The sequence below is a fragment of the Agelaius tricolor genome, unplaced genomic scaffold (genome assembly GCF_023055355.1).
Source record: "Agelaius tricolor isolate 1412-34295 unplaced genomic scaffold, bAgeTri1.0.p SCAF_2, whole genome shotgun sequence".
NCBI lineage: Eukaryota > Metazoa > Chordata > Aves > Passeriformes > Icteridae > Agelaius > Agelaius tricolor.
Window position 1 is genome coordinate 18077129 of NW_027269262.1, and position 20416 is coordinate 18097544.

At 36.3% G+C, this 20416-nt stretch overlaps 1 protein-coding gene and 1 pseudogene across 1 annotated transcript in view; both read left to right on the forward strand.

The window, feature by feature from the left end:
• The window catches only part of CDH12 (cadherin 12), a 638327-nt gene that overhangs the window by 28627 nt on the left and 589284 nt on the right, over positions 1-20416 (forward strand). The window lies entirely within an intron of this gene.
• On the forward strand, positions 9211-9918 carry LOC139601239 (uncharacterized; annotated as a pseudogene).

Below are 20416 nucleotides of genomic sequence, written 5' to 3' on the forward strand. Positions count from 1 at the left end.
CATCTGCAGTTCTGAAGGATGCTGTAGAGAACTACTAGTGTGGATCTTTCAGTTGCCAGTCTTGCATACTGTTGCAAAGCATTGAGAAATCATAGTTTTCAGAAAGTTATTCTGTTTATGGAACTGTTTTGTTGGGTTTTTTTTTTTTTTTTTTGGTCAACATCTCTAAGAGCATCAACTTCAACTGTTAACCCAAAACTAAGTCCACTATTGAACTGTGTCCCTAAGTGCCACGTCTATGTGCCTTTAAAATGCCTCCAGGAATGGTGACTCAACCACTTCTGGGGACAGCCTGTTCCCATTGTGAACAACACTTTCTATGAAGACATTTTTTTGTAATATCTAATCTAAACCTTCCCTGGCATAAATTGAGGCGGTTTACTCTTGTCCTGTTTCTTGCAACTTGGGAGAAGAGGCCAACACCTACCAAGCCACAACCTCCTTTCAGGTAGTTGGAGAGACAGAGAGAGAAGGTTCCCTCTCAAAAAATGTCAAAAGCTTCACTTTATATATGAGATTTGTGAAATGAAATAGTACAATATTGCAGATAATTTTTGGTTGTTTTACTGAAATTCCTACTCTCTTGGGACTAATTGCTCAGCCAAAAAAGAGGGAATTAATATTGCACAATTTATTTACCTGGACCAGCAAAGGAACAAAATAATCTTATTTATATTCCTATTTCTCTGAAAGTGTCTCAGTCTTCCCTCTCCCTCCCTAAATCCCTTTCTTGAATTATGCAAGTGCTTGAATGCAATCATGTCTGACAACTGGATATTTTATATAGGGGCGTGTATGAAGCGTAATCATTTGTCCACTTCAAACTTTCCAGTTTTTTATTTGCTATTGCTTTTTTCTTATATCCAGGATATGTATACCTGCCTTCTTATTCTGTATATAACACTCAAATCATGTCCCTGCAATCTAATTGGCAACTTTTTCATCTCATTCTTTGACTGTGGTTAAGGTTATCAGAATAATTTACATGTGGGGAAAGGTTTTCTTTGTTTTGTTTCGGTAGGGTTTATTTTGTGTTCTCCTCCCCTTTGCTCTCCTCCCTTCCCTTCCCATCTTCTGCCTCTCCTAGGCTTTAAGTTGTACTCTAAATATGCCTATATGGGTAAAAATCAGTTTGTGAAATTTCAGAAGTGTGTGATCAGAATAGTCACACTGTGAAAAGACTTGTAATTAAGGAGGAAAAGTTTAGGAGGAAAGAAGAATCATGTTCATTGTGAACTGGATGATTGAAATGCAAGAGTAAAGTATACATATTCATACAAAGCAATCAGTGACTGGCAGGGTAGGCATTTAAACCAAGATCTTCAGAGAATTGGAAGTCTCTCTCCTTTTACTATTACAAATAATTAAACTGCACACAAAAATTCAAATGCAAATTATATCATTTTTTCTAAACTGACAAATACAAATTCCTTATTACTCATGAGTGATTTGATGGATGGTGAAGAGTTTGTTTTCTAACTATCCAGGCATTAAAAGCAATTTTGGAAAAGAAAAACTATAATAATAGCACACTTTGTTAAGCAGGTGTTTCCTTGAAAATGTTAAAAATGCAAAGAAGTAACAATTGCAGGTGAGAAATTATGGCTTGTTAGCACTGGCTAGGTAAGAAATGCCAAGGATACCTATGCAGAAACCTGAGCTATGTGTCTGAGATCCTTTACTAAGCACTTAGTAAGAAGCTCTGGTCTCTACAAATAAAACCAGTGGTGACAGTAACCCTTCTTAGACAAAAGCTGCTCCCTTGCTCTATACTTACAAAGTTATTTATTGTGTATCTGACTTGCAACATGGCCTGAAAAGTAGGAAAGTATAAGTTTGTTTTTAGCCTTTTTATAATCTATTAGTGACATATTTGAGATCAAGAGGCTTTATAACATCCTTTTTCAACAAATGACTTTTCAACTGAAGCTCATTTTGTGATAAAGTACTAGATACCATAGAATGAGATGTAATGTCGAGTATGAAATTTTCATCTCACTGATTAATTTTTCCTAAAACATTAATTAATTCCTTGAATATGCAGTGTTGTAGCTGTATATTTTGTGCTATCTTGTAAAGGTCTTTTTGTATGATAAAAGCTAGTTAAAATAATTGAGTGTTATGAAATAAAATTCTTCATATTAAGCACTATCAAAGATAAGATCACTGATATAAGTTGATTTTTTTATGATACTTCCATGAGACAGCCTCTTGTTCTGTTGGTTTGAAGCAGGAATTAGCACCTACTATTTATTAGCAATTTCAAAAGCTCTATTTTAGGACTAAGTAGGGTTTTGCATCAGCAGGTAACATTTTCTGCTAAAAATCCTAGGTGTTTTTTGAAAAAGATTGTGAGCTGGTTTTCAATCATGCATTATTTTTATTATCCTTTTGATCGAACATCAAAACTTTAAGAAATTACTTCTCAGCAGATAATATTTTCAAATATGTTTCAAAAACTTGCTCAGGCTGAACAAGGAATTTTAAGAATGGAAGCATGTAAGTGGTAGTAATAAAGCTTTTGATGCATGCCACTGTTATCTTGAAATAAAGCCAATGTATAAACACTATTATACATAACACTACCGTAACAAATAAATTTACTGGGTTTTAGTTCAACTGTCTACTTGAAATTTACTCCCCATGGCAAAATTAATGGTCCATGTTGTTTACTAGAAGAAAATGGTGTAGTGATATTCTTCATGTAAAACAGAAGCTGAGGATCAGTAATCCCAAATTCAATTGCACACTGCCTAGTTTTTACTGGTAATGATCTAGTAATAATTTCTAAAGTTGCTTGTACAGTTTTTAATGCTTCAGTTGAAGGAGAGTATACTTTCCAGTTCTACATGCACTCTCTCCTAATCAGTACAAGCAACTATCAAAAGGAACAGGGTTTTACCCTTCTTTAAAGTAAGGATTTGCTATTTTAATCAAGGAGGGAAATTGCCAGTACTAGAAAACCTTTTTTTGTACCTAAAGCACTCTGTCTTTAATTAAGAGGCAACCAGACTGTTGCAGGAGGAATGAAAAATTGGTTTAGCATGAAGGACTTAGGAGCCCTTGGTAGAGGAATTAAAGAGAAAGCTCAGCTCTAGAAATAACACCACTGTTAATGCCACCACCATCCAGGAGATCTGAGAAAAGAGCTCCTTTGCAAAAACCCTCTGAGAATACCTTGAAGGTGTCTAAAAATGGCCTAATGATTGGTTCATTGCCTTCTCTAGTTTCCTAAATAAGTATCATCTGTAGCATAATGGAAGTTTAAAGCACATAATACTAATTCTGATTATACAGAGAGTATAGGGAAGGTAGGGAGGATTTTTATAGCATGTTAGTGTGAGCATGCTATACTTAGGCTCTTATTTGTCTATAATGTTTAAATTGGTTCTGGTTTCATGTTTAGAAAAAGCTTTTATTTGCATTCCTCTTACTTTAGATGAACCTGAATGTTTTTAAAGTTTTTTTGAAAAAAACAAGACATTGATAATATAAGGGTCCTGAATTTATATCTTCAAACACTTTTCAAAGTGTGGTCTGGCTTAAAAGGACTTGAGGGGCAAACTTAATTGACTTCTAGTAACACTGAAGGCTTTTTGGTATGCAGTGAAATACTGGGCTATGTACTTGAACCTCCAAGTCACAAGAGGAATATTATGCTCATAAAAGATAATTGATTATAAAATTAAAAAGAAAAAAGCTAATTTACCAGTCATTCATCTAAATTTATTTACTTTTTCATGAAGTATATGAATATGAGATTTGAAGAGTAGACTATATCTTCAAGTACAAATCCTATGTTATTTTTTTTTCCTAAGTGGACCATATTTCTTTTTCCTGACAATCATCTTTCTTTTGTCCTGGTGAAGTCTGATATAATCGTATTCAAAATGCATAAAAACAGTAGAGCTGCATCTCTGAATTGAACTTGGGGTTCATTTGCTGATTACTGCCTTCAGTAATGCTCAACTAAGGACAAAAAGGCTTGTAATTGCAATTAGATAGGACATGGTGAATGAAGCCTGAATCATCAGATATAGCAGCTCTTCTAATCTGTTTTGAATTATTAAGAGTACTTTGTCCTTTTTCAGTATTTACTCACTTTTTTGAAGTTCTGTGGCAATCATGGCTTTATTCTGCCATCCTGTGACAATGTGCAAAAAGGTGGTCATACAAGATGGTCATACATAGTGCAGGAGGAAATAGAAGAATGCAGTCAATTATTCTATATTTACCAGCCCTTATGCTCAGAGGATACAGAAATTCTTGTTCTACCAGAACTTGAACTTCTACCAGAAGTTCTTGTTCTTTTACCATTGATACACTACTGGTGCAACCATTTGACTCTCTTAATTTTCCCCTTGCACAACCTCATGACATCCTTACATGACCTACTGACATCCCTCTAGTCCCTTCTCCCTGAGGCGAAGTCAGTGTTCAACCAGAGGAGTGAGGATAGGTAATCTTCCATATCATACATCCTAATCTCCCGTGAGGCCTGTCCCAGGGAAGAGAGATCCAGACAGACAGATCTTTCTTGGATTCCTCCACCTACTCACCAGAGCTCTGTCACTAAGAAGAGAAGCTTCTCTACCTGAAAGACTCTTTGTTCTTCCCTCTAGAAAGAAGAATCGGAGGGAAAGGTTCTTATTTTTTCAGTTAAAGCAGCAGGATTTGAAAAATAATAAGTCATAAAGTGGTAAAAGCAGAGCACTTAAACGTTGTAATTTAGAGCCAAATTTAATATAGTTCATGTATCTCTGTTTCTTTTGTTTTCAATTGTCCTCCTCTTTCCATGAGGATAGCATGGGAGACTAGTCAGAAAAATAAATTTCTTGTTTGGCTATGCCTTTACTTAAGAATGGGTTGCATAAATGTCCCCAGTGTTTGTAACTCCTTTGAAAGGGACATGGGAGAGATAACCTCTTTTTTAGGAGATCCATGGATGTTCTGCATATGAGAACTTCTAGTTTTGGCCCAGCTTAACTAATGCTTTCATTTCTCACACAGATGTCATGAGGAGGGAACTCAGGACACCTAGCATACTGAGAGTTCAGTTTCGAGCAGGACTTGCAGGAAGTTACAGTTCTGCATATAAAAACAAGTTAGTACTTCTTCAGTTAGCCATTTTTCTTTCCTGGAACTCCTAAAATTTTTTGTAGATTATTTAATGCAAGCCATACATTTGTCAGCCATGCAAACTCATATTCCAGGAGTCTCTTGGAGAAGCATATACCTGTGACAGGTTCAGGATTTTTAAATTATATTTTTCAGTTATAATTATCCTGTGAAAAGCTGATGGAAGACACATAAATGGATACTATCTCTACCCCGTTCTTAAAATTCATGGAAATAGAAAATATGTCCTTATAATATGTCACTTCAATAATTATTGTAGTCCTCAGCATAGTCAGTTGTGGTTGGAAGTTATGATAGGGGGTTCTAAAGAGTTATACACCCAGATTTAATTGGTATAGTTTTTGAGTGCTTGGATACTGGAGGAATGTTTGTAAGTCTGAGATTCAAAGATTTTGACTGCACTAGGATTTTGTAGTCAATATTGAGTGTTTATCTACATTAGAAATTCTGATTTAAATAATCAAACTCTCAGCTACCTGTAAACACTTAAGTAAGCTATGATGATAGAACATAATTTAATCTCATTTTAAGGAAAAAGTTCCCCAGTGTCAGCCTTATCTTTGCGTTTTAACTACTGTAATATTAATAATTTCCATTTTTGAGTAATCAAAAATGACTGGGCTGAATAAATGGCTTTCTTAATTGGCTAATTAAAGAGTTCTTAGTGAACAAAGTTTAAGTATTGAAATTTACTGCTTTTGAGACATAAGAAGCAAATATTTTTATTTTTATTACTATGTTTAGTACTTCATTAAATAGGATCATTACTTAACTTTAATTTTTGAGGTAAACAAGACCTCATCAAGACACAAATGATACTGGAAACCTGGTGCAATGAAAGAAGTTATTCTCTGTTGAATTATAGAGTCAATGAAGTATGAAACTGATGACATTTAATATCTTAAATGAAAGCTGCTTTAGGGAATGCTTCAGCACTTTAAACTGGTAACATAATTTGATCTCACCTGGCTAATTCAATATCACAATACAGCTGCCAACTTTTCAAACTCCAAGTTTCTGGTATTGCTATCAGATATAAAAGGAAAAAAATGATAGGATGCAACAATAAATGTAATATTTATAGACATTTCTAATCTGGATATTTTTATGAGCTGTAATATTTATGCAGTTTAAAAAGCCATTCATTTAAGCATATTGTAATATGACTACTACTTCAGTTAAAGAAATTAACCTAGTTGCATAGTTTTTTCATTTCTCTGATATTGATGAAATATTAAAGAAGGTGAAATCTTCATACTTCTGTATCCAAATAAATTGTCTTTCTATAGGAAATATATGATGGAGATTTTGGGAGGATTGCTGAACAAAAAATTTCAACAAAAATCAAAATAATGTTATAATTTTGAAACTTAATTCTATAATCTGTCTTGACCTCAAAGGGGGCAGTATTTTTTTTCTATGTAAAATATTCCATTACTTACTTTGGAGAGTAGATAAGTCTTATTCTACCAACCCTTGAACATGAAATATTTGGAAGGAGTGGGTCCTGCCCTTGGCTCACAACAACCCCAGGCAGCTCTGCGGGATGGGGGCAGAGTGGTTGGAAAACTGCCCACTGAAAGAGGACATAGGGGTGCTGAATGTGATCCAGCTGTGCCAAGAAGGCCAAAGACATCCTGGCCTGTATCAGCAATATTGTGGCTAGCAGAATGAGGGCAGTGATTGCCCCTCTGCACTCAGCACTGCTGAAGCTGCACCTTGAATTCCGTTTTGGGTACCTCGTTTCAAGGAAGACATTGAGGTGCTGGAGTCTGTCCAGAGAAGAGCAACAAAGCTGAAGGGTCTGGAGCACAAGTCCTATGAGGGGTGGCTGAGTGAGCTGGGACTGTGTAGCCTGGACAAGAGGAGGCTTGGGGAGACCTTTTTGCTCTCTTGAATTACCTGAAAGGAGGTTGTAGAGACATAGGGGTCAGTCTTTTCTCCAGTGAAGCAAGTGACAGGACCAGAGGAAATGGCTTTAAGTTATGCCAGGAGAGATTTATATTAAGTATTAGGAATTTTTTTTCCCTGAGATTGTTGTCAAACCTTAATGCTAACTGCTCAGAGACGTGGTGGAATCACTGTCCCTGGAAGCATTCAAATAACATGTGGATATGACACCTGGGGACATGATTTAGTGGTGAAAATGGAAGTGCTAGCTTGATGGTTTAACTTGAGGATCTTAGAGGCCTTTTCCAACCCTAAGGATTCCATGATTCTTTATACTTCTTTTGTTTACTAGAAGAGCACATTACTTATTGGGGGAAAAATTCTTTTTAAGTCAGGTTTCTTTTGTTTGATGTTCATGCACTGAGATAGTGTTATAGATATTTATTAATAAAAGCTAGTTGCTTGCAGACCTCTTTAGACTTGCAAACAGAAAAGGCAAGCATGTACATTATGGAGATCATGGAGCCTGGGTAGCTTTGCATTTTTGACTAATATGAATATGCACTTGGACATTTGAATGCGGCAGGGTAAATTTTAGCATCAAATTTACTGAAAAAAAATGTAGCATAAGCACTATTTCAAAATTAGGGGAAAATAGTAAATGCATGCATTAAAAATAGCTATCTTTCTCTGTTTCTCTATGCTAGAATAAGAAGAAAAGACTTCACACAGGGATGCTAAGAGCTCTAGCATGTCTGTATCAGAATACATAATGGTAATTGTGTCCCACTCTGCAATTTCATAAATGTACAAGTTCTGTTGGATCTCTTCCTTGACCATACCAAACTAATGGAACATGCTTTATCTCAGACACAAAGAGAAGTATACGTAAGACAATGGAGCATAAAAGTAGCCTGCAGTCATGTTTGATTTGCTCATAATATTCCTTCTATTTCCTACTTTATTATGTCTTAAATTGCTGAGATTTACTCTTCTTCAACTTGTTACTTATAAAGGCTTAATGCTTCTTTTCAATGAAAACAGTAAATACTTAACAACACTAATCAATTTTTAGGGGAAAATTACAGAAGCAGCACATGTTACAAGAGTTGAAATGTCTAAAATCCAAGGTATTGTCCTAAAAATCCTCAGGTTTAGTACAAAGAAAGGTAATTCTAAGAGGTAATTCTACAAAGGCATGTTTTTTCCGACTACATACATTATTTCTAATTGCAGTCCAATTCAGAACTTCTCACAACTAGCTTTTAAAACTGTTTTTTTAGGAGTATTTCATGCTTCATGCTTTCTAATGCAATTAAACTTAACATGCTTACTTATCTTCTGTGTGAAAAACAAAGCCACCATCTACTCTAATGGGGCAGGTAGAATGTGATGCAGATACTCAGATTGGTTTTTTTCTGAAGGGAAAGACGCCTTAAAAGTTCTGTTTTCTTGCATAGTTACTTCACCCAAAGGAGTTAAGGTTAGATTTAGATGATTCATACTGTGTTCTGAATCTAGCTGAAGCCAACACAATTTTAGAAGCCTGCTTATATCTAATGCTTCTATCTAATTTATAGGCAGAAAAACCAGTGTAGTCTGTTGGGAAGAGGGGAATAAGGGTTGGGGAACACAGTGAGGGGAAGTATTTTGTATGTTCAACTAAATATCAATATAAAGCTGAGAGCCTAGATGTGGGAGATCTACCCAGCAAAGAGTCAAGCTGGAGTGAGGAGGGAGAAAGCAGTAGGTCTAATGGAACACTGGTTGTGCTGCTGTCAATTAGTATGAATATCAGTACACCAAGTGATGTTTTGATCACTACAAAGACATTTTTTTTTTAAAAAAAAGGCCTTTTAACTCTACATTTTAGTCTAGTAGACCTTTATGATGATCCCCTCATATTAATGAATCACATGTGCTTAGCTCTGAAATTTTTATCATCTTTCCAACTATTAATATTCATCATGCTGGGCTTTATGGTGGTAGACCACATTGTTATTAATAAAACATTAATTGCAGATTGAACAGCAGGCACATTCTGTAGCGGAGCAGGGTATCATAGTGTATGGAGGAAAGGAGTGGTCCTGACCTACAGAAAACCCAGGCAGTGCTGAGACCTGCAAGGAAGTGGCAGCTCTTGTGAGCAGCTGATGAGGTGTGTGTGTGTGGCCAGGAAGAATGGTGTCACCCCCAATGCCCACAGAGAGCAGCCCTGAGGAGCACGAGGAGCAGAGTGGGCAAACAGGACCAGGCATGTCAGCCAGAGCATGGTTGGATAGTGTTCAGGCGGAAAGGGACCTGGGGGAGCTGGTGGACTGCCAGTTGAATGTGAGCCAGCAGTGTGCCCTGGTGGCCAAGAAGGCCAGTGGCATCCTGGCCTGCATTAGGAATAGTGGGGTCAGCAGGAGCAGGGAGGTCATTCTGCCCCTGCACTCGGTGCTGGTGAGACCACATCTTGAGTGCTGTGTCCAGTTCTGGGCCCCTCAGTTTGGGGAGGACATTGAGACACTTGAGCGTATCCAGAGGAGGGCAACGAGGCTGGTGAGGGGCTTGGAACACGAGCCCTATGAAGAACGTTTGAAGGAACTGGGGTTGTTTAGCCTGGAGAAGAGGAGGCTTAGAGGTGACCTTATTGCTCTCTACAACTTCCTGAAGGGAGGTTGTAGACAGGTGGGGATCAGTCTCTTCCACCAGGCAGCAACGGACAGAACCAGAGGATGAAGTCTCAAGCTACATCAGGGAAGGTATAGGTTAGATATTAGGAAAAAAATTTTCACAGAAAGAATAATAAAGTACTGGAAAGCTCTTCCCAGGGAGGTGGTGGAATTGCCATCTCTGGATGTGTTTAAAAAAAGACTGGACATGGCACTTGGTGCTATAGTCTAATTGAGGTGTTACGGCATAGGTTGGACTCGATGATCTTAGAGGTCTCTTCCAACCTCATCATTCTGTGATTCTGTGTCTGTTGGAGGTTCATGGAATTCATTAACAATAGCATCCTTCTCCATGTGATAGAGGAGCCAACAAGGAGAAGTGCTTTGCTGAACCCTGTTCTTACCAAGAGGTACTGTGGGGTATGTGCATCTGGTTACAGCTGCTGTAACCATCAAATTGCTGATTTCAAGGTACTGAAGGCTGTGAGGAGGGTGCTCACTAAACTCTGTGTAACCTGGACTTTAGAAGAACAAACTTTGGGCTCTCTAGGAGTCTGCTTGGTAGAGTAGCATGGAATAAAGCCCTGGAGAGAAGAGGAGCCCAAGCAAGTTGGTTGATATTCAAGGATCACCTCCACCAAGTTCAGGAGTTATACATCCCAACAAAGAGGAAGACAGACAAAATGACCAGGAGGTCAATGGAGGGAAAAAAGGTGTCCTGGACTAAAAGAAACACAAAGCAAGCCTGGAGAGCATGGAAGCAGGGACAGGGAGTCTGGGAGGAATATAAAGAGATTGTCTGGACAGCCAGGGATCAGGTTAGGAAGCCTAATGCCCTGACAGAATTAAACCTGACCACAGGTGTCAATGGCATGAAGTAAAGCTCCTATGGGTTATGTCTGTAAAAAAATGAAGACTAGGGAAAATATGGCCCCACTTCATAAGGGGAAAAGGGAAATCTAATTTTCTGGGATTTGAAGAAGGTACAGGTGCTCAACAACTTTTTTGTCTCAGTCTTTCCTTGTAAGTGCTTCAGCTGTGCTGTCTGAGCCACACACACAGAAGGTAAAGGCAGGAACTGACAGAGTGAAGAACCACCTGCTATAGGAGAAGATCAGGTCTGAGACCATCTAAGAAACAAGAGAGTGCACAAACCCATGGAACCTGATAAGACAAATCTGTGTGTCCTGAGGAAACTAGTGGAGAAAGTAGCTAAACTGCTGTCCATATTTGAGAAGCCACAGCAGTTTGATGGAGTTTCCAGTGCCTGGTAGTTACCCCTTCAAAAATAGGGATTATCTCTTCAACAATGAAGGTGGGCAGGCACTGTCTTGCCCAGGGAAGTTGTGGATGCCTCATCCCTGGAGGTGTTCAAAACCATGTTGGATGGGATTTCATGCAACCTGGTCTAGTGGAAGGTGTCCCTGGTACAGGGTTATTACTAGGTGATACTCAAGCTCTCTTCCAAATCTAACAATTCTATGCTTCAATGATTAAAAGATGGCTAAGACAAGAATCAGGACTTTTTAATAGCTGTGAATTGATGTAAGTAAAGGGAAACTGTGGCAAGGAATTTGCTCCTGGGTGGTGAAGAAAAGGCTAAGAAACATCCCTTTGCTATTGTGAAGGCAGAAAGTAACCAACTTTTAGTTCTTCCTCTCCTCAGCTGTTTGTTAATTTAATTTTTTTTTAACAGGAAAAAAGTGTTTTTCTTATGCTGTGATTTCAAACTGCAATAAGCTATATAGAAGGGTTTTCTGGGTGATTTTACTTTCTTGATAGCAAAGATTTTTCAAACTTCTATTCATGCATAATTTAAGGATTTCAGGCAACCTATTCAGTGCTTCTTTGATAAAAAGGTACAATACAGAATAAAGCTAAATACAAAGTTCTTCTAAAGCTGATTTCCAGTATATCGTAAATACTTACAACTCCATGAAAGTTTTTGCAGTTGTCTTTATTTGGTAGTTCCCAGAAGTTATGTAGGATAGCATAAGTGTTAAGTGTGGAGCATGTGTATGTCCTACTACAATTATCTTATTGTTCAAACAGACAACAGTGGGAGGGGAAACAAATAGTTTTTAACTCACGCATGGGAGGTATGACCAAGGTCTTAGAACAGGAGCTAGATATTGACTTGCATCTAGTTTTGCTTTGGAGTGTTCCCATTCATTTTATTGTTATGGTGACAGTTATTAAAACAATATATAACTTGACATTCCATTTGATCAGGGAAATATAAGCTGACAGTATTTCATAACACTTTGTTTGCCTTATCAGCCACCTACAGATTTTTAAGTACTTACTGACATAGTAAGTATATTAACAGCTTTTTGTTTTAATTAACCTCTAATGGCTCACCTATTAGTACATGTAAAGCACAATCACAATTCAAGAGACGACTGACATCCTGTGACAGCATGGCTAATCAATAGAAAAGCAGCTGAGACAACACAGCTCTGGCACTGTAATAAACTCCCTCCTTTAGGTGTACAGGTTTCCCATAAACAGCTGAATTCCAGACTTTCACTTCTAATTCAAAGTAAACAAACCCAATCATATACATCTCAAATATTGATGTTTCTTTCTCTAAGAAAATATCTGGTTTGAAGTTTTCTTCTGTATGATTCTTCTTGCACAGTTATAAAGATCACAATGGTATTTTGAAAAACTCCACACAGGTAATCCATTCTAGTTTTAGGTCTGCATATGCATTTTAATAAAATTTTTGTATTAAAAATTTTTGTTCTTGCAGTCATAAACTGGAAATATCTGAGTTTCTAGTCTAATACTAAAATGTGAAAAATAACAAACCTGATAAAAATATAATGAAGAGATTGCTTTTATAAGAAAACCATGACTTGTTTCTCTTTCAGTCTGTCATCCCATTTTTGCAGCTATTATCCTATCTTCATATTTTTTTCTTTCTCTGACTTTGATTTTTGGCTGAAGTGAAGGTTTTGGATATCTTGTGGTTGCTGTGACTTTCAATCATAAACACTTCAAAGTGGTTGTAGGGGATCTAAATGAGACTTTGATATACTTCCTTCTTGTATTGCAACTTCACTGTGATGTCTCTTTTCAGGAATGAGATAAAGGCTTGTTTTTAAAAGAAGTCTCTGAATGTTTATTGTTTCTGCTATAAATGACTACTCCAATCCAGGTATGATGCTATGTCCAACAGGGTTTGGATGCGTCAGAGTAAACCTGACCTGTGTATTTACATAGAATCAGAGGTACCTCAATTTCTTTAAATGTTGCTTAGCAGAGCAAATGCTTAACTGTAAAGAGCAGCATAAACAAGGCTTGATCGATGTGCTGGAATGCTTCCTAAAGTTTAGACAGAATTATGGAGGTTAAACCTAGAGTACCATATATTTGCCTTGTAAATACTCAGGAATGGAGATTGCAAATAATTTAATAACCTAACTTCCATTTAATTTCACTAGTGCTTAGACTCCAGAGTGCCATAACAACTGGAGCTCTGTAAAACCAGCTGCATTTCAAAATGGATGATGAAGGTGACTGTGAATTCCTCTAATGCACAGAATTACCTGTTTAGATAAAATTCTGCTGTTTGCAGGATTGAATAAAAGAATGCCCTCTTTCATAAGAGAAAGATGAAAGAGAGAGAGGAAGGTAAGCCATGGGAATGTTTTCTTCCATTTGAGCGTAGCTAATGAAGGTGAACAAAGTTAATAAAGATTAACATCCTTAAGCTTGAAAAATTGATTTTGATATCAGAGGCTGTGGATGTGTTCACTCATCAGAGTTTAGCAATCTAAATTCAGGATCTTAAAGCAGGATACCTATACCCTTTCTAAAATGAATAGCTATGGAATAGCCTTTGAAATGGCTGAATGATCTGGAGAAGAAATCTCACACAGGCAAGATACCAGTGTAATGTTATAAAGGAGCTTTTTTTTTTTTTTTTTGTGCTCTTATTTCAAGTGGTTAAAGCTGGCTGTGTGTATCCTTTCTTTCCAATATGTATTAGATTCTGATCTCATATTATGTATGTTGGTCATATAACTGGAGCTGTGACTGTAACGAAATGATTCCTCCCCTGAGGAAAACACGAGACCTTCATCTCTTCTGTAGACATTCATCTTTGCTGTGTTATGCATGGCCACACTTTCTTCAAAGTGCACTCTGTTAGTGTACATCATTCAAAGCACTGCCAGGAATTAAGGGTACTCTTACGCAAAGCATTTAATTCCTCTACTTCACTTGCAGCTAGGGTAGTCCAAAAGAACAAATAAGATCATCTACCTCCTTAAACTGAGAGTAATAGGTACCTTGGTTACTTGGAAGTTACTTTTTAATTTTAGAACTTGTTTGTTTCTGTGTTATTTGATCATTGGAAGATGATTTGTTGTAGATTCTAAGTCAGCTGAGGATTAATTATCTATAAAGCATGAAAATTCAGATATGTTTATAAGAGAATTAAAAGTCATGAGAAAGTGAATAATTTTAATTTTTATTCTTGCTATCTAAATATTTCCCAGATCTCATATATTGATTGAATGATAATTGTAATACTTAAAGGTTCATATGAAGGTTGCTGTGAAAAATTCAGCTCCTCTGGGAAAATAGTATGCGTATACTTATATTAATAGTATATATACTTATATAAATAGTATGGAAAAGTTATATTAATGTATGAACAGGATTTTGTGTGGAAATGGGTGTGTTTGGGATTTTCTGCATTTGTAAATTTGACTTTGCAAAGTCAAAGTCCGTTAATACCTCATTTTGGACAAACAATTTCTTCACAATATGCAATAAAATGGGATAATAATATTTAAAGTACAAAGAAAGATAGCTTCTCTGTAAAACATGGAAAGAGAAATGTTATTCAACTAGGCAGTGTATCCTTTGTTATTTCAAGTAGCAGGTTGAAAAAAAATAGGTGTTTTGAAAATTGCTGGTTTTATTCTCACACTCTAATGTCTAAATATATCTTGAATAAATAACTTGACCTCCAAGTGCTGAAGTATTTAGATGTGTATAGGTAACCTAGAAGTATTTTAAGAAATATTGGTCTCCAAACATTTGGAAAAATGTGTATTTGAAAGTAAACACTGAATGATATTATATAAGAAATCAATACCTCAAACTCCACTTCTATACATTACCGTAATATTTTTTCACATGCAAATATAAAAAGCTCTTATGAATCCTGTTTGCATTGCAGAATATCTAAACAAAGATATTTGTTACTTATAACAATTTAGAACTCGTGAGTACTGTTTTATGATAGTTTTTGTAGATAAAATCTATGGAATATTCTCCAGTAGATACATGATTGGAATGTGGGGATTTTAGTGTTATGGTTTAGTTTAAGTTTGTAGGGGTCTTTTCCTCCCTCAGATGTAATTGTTTAGCAGTAAAAACTCTGTGTAATTCATAAAATGATTGTAAGACTAAGCCTTTTTTTTTTAATTTATGAGGAAGGAGAATAGTTGGGCTATATAAAGATTCAGGCCCAAAGATTAGTTTGAGTAGGAACAACCCACCTTTTACTATCTTACCCTACCTGGCATCTGAGCTAAGAGGATTAGCTCACAGAAAGCTAAATAGCCTAAGATGATTAATACAATTTTGTAAACCTTTGTCTCAGCTTTGTGGAGCTCTGATCATGAAAATACAATTTTTAGTCTGTATCAATATAGTATTTCCCTTCTCTAATTCCTAGTTTAGACTTGATATCTGAATACCAACCACTAAACAACATACCAGCAGGGGACTTGGGGACTGTGAGTCTCAGGATCATGTTCTTCACAATTACAATTGTCCAAAATCTCTCAGTGATGTAACCAGGTACTGGTTATTATTGGTATTCCTACTTGGAATATCATAGCACAACTTTAGCACTTAAGGATACTAAAATGGTGAAGTATCCTTATGGATAGAGAGCCCAGAACAAATTGTATGAAGTGGATTTATTTAGTCCCCTGTAATTTTGACTTTTTCTTTGGCAATGGGGAAAAGATCCTTCCTGACTTTTAAAGGCCTGTTAAATTAGCTCATATTCTGGGCTGTAGATATGCTGTGCATCAGACTGCTGGGGTTTTTTTTGGGGAGTTTTTTAAAGTCTGCCAGAAATTGCCCTAGTGTTCACTCAGAGATCAAATAAAAGAGGCATTACTCCCACTTCATGTTTCAAGACCTCATATGTTCAATCAATTTTTCCTTTCAGTTTATAGAAGCTTTTGGAACAGGTCTCTCTGTGTATCTCTAATTCTGTAAGTGTTTCACGTTCACAGGGTAGATTAGGCAGAAACAAGTCATTCAGTTATTATTCAAACCATAGAGAATTGCAGAATTGCAGGATCAATTAGGCTGGAAAGGACCTTGACTTCATCAAATCCAACCTATAACCAAACACCACCTTTTCCACCAGACCATGACACTAAATGCCACATCCAGCCATTCCTTGAACACCTTCAGGGATAGTGACTCCTCTACCTCCCTGGGTAGGCAAGAGATCTAACCAGCCTTTCTGTAAAAAATTTCTTCCTAAAGAAAGATGGTCTTTGGGACCCATGATCTCTTGGAGTAGTCTCTCAAGTAGATGAGTTTCAGTCTTTGGATTGCTTGGTAAACATAAGCACGTGTATCATGGGTTTGCTCTTGTGCTAATTAAAAGAAATTAAACTTCAAAATTATTATTTTTTTCTTTTTTTAACGAGAAACTCTGGTCTACTTCATCATGATAATTAATCCTCTGACATCACATTAATTATTGGAACCAATGCTGAGGAAAGTGAAACAGTCATCAACAGGAAATATTTAATTTACAAACCAGTGTACTGAATAATGTCAATTTTAAAACACAAAAACCACAAAGTAAAAGCGAATTATTAATATATAATCAATTAACTTTGTATTAAAAAAACAAAAAACAGTCATACAATGAAAAGCATGAAAGGGACTAAACACTGTCTTGAAAACATACCATTACATTACTTCCATCACCATTGAACACCTGCTTCATTTTTTCCTTTATTTATTTTTTTTTTTTTCTCCAACAATATGCCTGTATGTTATGGTTTTCTTTCTGTTAGTGGCATCTCTTCCACTGATGTAAAAAAATGTTGAACGCTGGCTGGTAAGTAACCTGGTATCCATAGGAAAGGGCTAAAGGTATTTTTCAAAAGCTCCCTTGACTCAAGGGCAAATGGGAATAAAAGTTGCTCTTACTATTGAAACCTGATCATGTAAAAAATGCTATTGCTATGAAATCCGCTATATTACTAAACTAACAAGCAATAATCTGCAAGGGTATTTAATTTTTTTTTTTTGATAATTTATGCTAGTGCATATTTTACAACTATTTATGGAGAGATGTCATCTTTTAATGATATTAAAAGATGTAAGGTAATTATTATCTATACTTTCCAAGTCAGAATGGAATTCTATTATAAAAACTCCAGTAAACACAAATTATCCCTTTCTATTTTTAAAGCAAATTAGAGTTTGGTATATTTAAGAAATGCAGTGACTTTAAAATGTGAAGAAACCAATCTCATTATCATGCTAGTCATGTTATCATTATTTTTCATGTTTTGGTAAGTATGTTACTGAAAATGCTCAATAAAAAAATGCAAACAAGATTACTAGTACTGCAAGCTGTTATATTTTGCTCTATTGCCATAGAAAGCTGCTGTGCCACTTTAATATGGCTTGGTGGTTGTAAGGTACAGAATGGTTGTTGAAATGGATAGGTCCTTATATAAATGGCAGTGAAACCCAAATGCTTCTCCTTTATTCAGCTCTGGAACTAGCCTACAGAATTGCTTTAAATATTTGGATGGCTTTGTCAAGACTTAATGAATTCTGGCCGTCATAAATCTCAGATGCCCTCCCTGAGTAAAACCCAAAATTATCAGAGTTTCATAGCTTAAACTGCCCTTGCCATATGGCGAGTGCAAATGTTTCTAAAGCAGCAAATGTTCTGTCAAGAGTTCCCAGTGATGTTTTGATTGGATTGCTCTATTATCTGAACAAGTCTGCCAAAAGAAAGCACCTGCACAATGAAAAGTGTGCAGAAGCTGCCAGTCTGTAGCAAGGAAAGGAAAGTGAAGCATGTAGTGACAAGTTACCTGTCATTAGAAGATGTGCTGGCTGCATAGGTTATAATAGATTCTACAGCACACTTGATCTCACAAAATGTCTCTCGCAAAAGAGGAAAGGTGGGGAGTGTGTGTGTGTGAAAGAACTAACCCAGCTCCAGTAAACTTCTGCCCCTGAAGGTGCCAAGTCACAGCTTAATGTGCTGTAACAGCTCACAAAACAATAAACTCCTCTGTGGCTTCTTAGCCAGACCTTTCCAGAGCGGTTATCAAACAATAACTCCAGAGAGGTTAGTTATGTTCCTATTCCATATTCAGTTTTGCTTCAGTTCTAAGATGCCAATGCTGTATGCAGATTTTTATTCTCTTGGACAGTCTGGCCTGGAGTGTATTATTCACTTGTTATAATTGATAGCTGAATATGCAAATGCATTAAAGAACTGACAGAAGTAGTATTATTTTTTCTCTTCTGAGAAGGAATACTTAATGAGATCCCTTTGCTATAGTCCACTTTTCTGGACTGTATTTCATCTTTAAGTTGATTAAAGTTATATTTTGCACCAAAAAAAGTTTCACATGAACATGTGACAACTATTATCTGTTATGTACGTAGGTTTACAGGTCATTATCATTTCTGTCACTGAGAAGGATATGTAGCTATCCTGCACCTGTTGTTCTTAAGAAACAGTAAAATTTAATCTTACCTAGCAGCCAGAAGTGTGTGAAGTGTTACCAGGACATGATCTCTATGCAAATCCCTTGACTTGGCCCTAGTACTATAAATTTTGCTGTGTACTCTGTCATGGAACTGAGGGAAGAGAAGTGATGCAGAGAGGGAATTGTAGATCAGATCAAGGAAACAGAAATAGACTCTGTCAGAAGGAAAAAAAAGGCAACTGGATGGTGGGAATAGGGTGGGGGTTGGGAGATTTTTCTTTCAGTAAGGTAGATTAGAGTTGAGTGAGAAAAATCCGGGGGGAGGTGGGAAACGGAGGAAGATAGATGGTATTAACAGTTTTATTAAGACCTTTTGGGATAGATTTTTTATTTTATCCCCACTGTAGAAATGGATCAATTCATCTGTTAATGGATTTTAAAATTCCAGTTTAAGGTCAATAAAATTTAATTGTCCTCCCAGACATACCTTTGCATATTGTAGTTCTAAATTTTTCCCACAGTAAAATTTCATCAAAAATAAAAGGGAGAACTGAAGTATAATAAAAGTGAGTTGCCTCAGTAAAATATTGTCTCAGTATTGTCTGATCTTCTACCTCTCACAGGGCCAATGCAGCTGTTACACAGACACTGCATCAAATGTCAGTTGTGCACTGTCCAAATTCTAACTATGTAGATGTTTTGAAAGAATTATGTTCTAGACCATGCTGTTACAAACCTCATCAAACATGGCATCAGTCTTGGGACTTGCAATATTTTAGCCCTCAGTAAAGTATTCTGTTAAATAAGCTAGTTCAAAATTCCTGGAGGATGTGTCTTACTCTTTAAAATTCCAACTTGGAATAAAAGCAAATGTGAAAAAAATTTATATTGTCTTTGGAGATCGGTTTGATAGAGGCAGAATGATCTCTGCTACCAGTATTTCCATAATTCATGGAGTGTTGAAGTGATATTCTCACTTTCCCTTTCCCAAAGTATGCTTGGGGTATTTAATGACAATCCATTTTGACTTTTCTTTATTCTACTCTGTGCATTCTTTCATAGTTCAACTGAGTATGAAGTTGACCAACTAGGAGAAAAAGCATAGTGCTGTTTTTGCAAAACCTTTTTGTACATTCTCTCACCTCACCATCAGTCCACATTTGCCTGATGGTTTTCTTCTTTTCTCTCTTAGTGTACTACTATCGAAACCAAATCACAATCCAATGCAAGATTGTTTATTCTCACATCCATGATGTATCCTGTACACTAAAATTATTTCCATAAGCTTTTCTGCACCTTTAAAATTGTTTTTTTTTCTCCATGGATGCTAAGTATGATTCAGGGTTTTCAGAGTGCTTAGGGCAGTAGAAATTAATATTATGTGGGTTTTACCCTATTTAATACTGGAATTCATAACTGTTTCCTTCCTCCTTTTTCATTATTGCCCTACCTAAAGTAGGACATTTTGTAAAATAAAAAGGCTCAGAAAGAGGGAAAAAGAGTTCTGTGGTTACAATGCCTTGAATGCTGCAAATATGCAAGCAGATCTCTAGAGACCATCTCTAAAGACTACACAGAGTACCTCTTAGTTATCACTGCATAATTCAATAATAATGATATGAATACAATTGGTCAGAATACTTATCCAAAAATACCCTACTAAGATTATCCCTTTTTCTGAAAGATCAATTTGAAAAGCAGCAAAGTTAATGCTGAGGGAAGGAAATGCATTGTGTTATCTTTTAAAATTTGCTGTTCTTTAACTTTCAGGCATTTTTTGGAAGTTTTTCTTTAGTTGTGAGTGTTTGAGGGCAGTGGAGAGAATGTATGCACCATGATCTGGTAGGTACCCACATTACAAGAAAGAAAATGTCTGTGACAAGGTAAATGAATTAATTTATTTATATGGTAGTCTTGACATTTTCCATGAAGCACTAGAAGTTAGCCACTGGCTTAATAAAACTGCTTGGTTTTGGTTTTGTATTTGTTTTTTTT